The sequence below is a fragment of the Mustelus asterias genome, chromosome 6 (assembly GCF_964213995.1).
Source record: "Mustelus asterias chromosome 6, sMusAst1.hap1.1, whole genome shotgun sequence".
NCBI lineage: Eukaryota > Metazoa > Chordata > Chondrichthyes > Carcharhiniformes > Triakidae > Mustelus > Mustelus asterias.
Window position 1 is genome coordinate 124,136,323 of NC_135806.1, and position 913 is coordinate 124,137,235.

At 40.2% G+C, this 913-nt stretch overlaps 1 pseudogene; it reads right to left on the minus strand.

Moving 5' to 3' along the window:
- Positions 1-348: 348 nt before the first annotated feature.
- Positions 349-521, minus strand: LOC144495392 (U2 spliceosomal RNA; annotated as a pseudogene).
- Between the last annotated feature and the right edge of the window lie 392 nt (positions 522-913).

Genomic DNA, 913 nt, shown 5'->3' on the forward strand with positions numbered 1-913 from the left:
CAATGGCAAGATGTGACTAATTAATTCTGCCCGAAAAGAATGTCAGGTGAGAGGAGACAGACCCTAACAGGGGTAATTCGAGGCTCATTCTTTAATTTGCTCTCTTTAGTTTTTAATCCTCAGATTCTTTTATATCAACTGAAGATGCATAAGCCAAATCAACTAAACTTCGCTAAGAACCAATCTCAAACACTTTCAGGAAATATGAGGCTCATAAAGTTCTGCTATTTAAAACATAGGAAGGAACATAGGAACCAGAAGGGCCATTCGGCCCCTTGAGGCTGACCTATCATCTAATTACATCATAGGTAATCTGTATCTCTTCTCTATTTATCTATCTTGCTTCCATAATCTTTTAATTTTCTTTATAGCTATATCCAATCAAATCCAATCAAAGTCTAATTCAAAGTCTCAACCAGTGAGACATTACAGATCCAAGCCTCAGTGTAACCTCATTGACTTCTATCAAGTGCAGGATAGCAAAACTACACTTGATCTTAGCCAAAAGGCCGAGAAGCGATTTTCTTTTAGCTACATTGAATCAAATCCAATCAAAGTCCAATTCAAGGTCTCAGCCAGTGAGACATTACAGATCCAAGCTGACAAGACAGGCAAACCTCTTCCTGTGGTGAGCTTGATCTACATGATCCAAGCTGATAGGAGCAGGCATTGCATCCCCTCCAGTGCTTGATGTCATTTGCATCTTAGCCAAAAGGCTAGGTACCGTTTTTTACAAAATTGCTTCAAATGAAGCTTCAATGTAACCTCAAGCGCAGGACAGCAAAGCTGCACTTGATCTTAGCCAAAAGGCCGAGAAGCGATTAATGCCCTCGTCTAACAAAAGTTAGGAGCAGAAAGTGCATTTGCTTTGCTTCAATTGCACCAATGTTGCCTGCAATACAAGCCACATCCT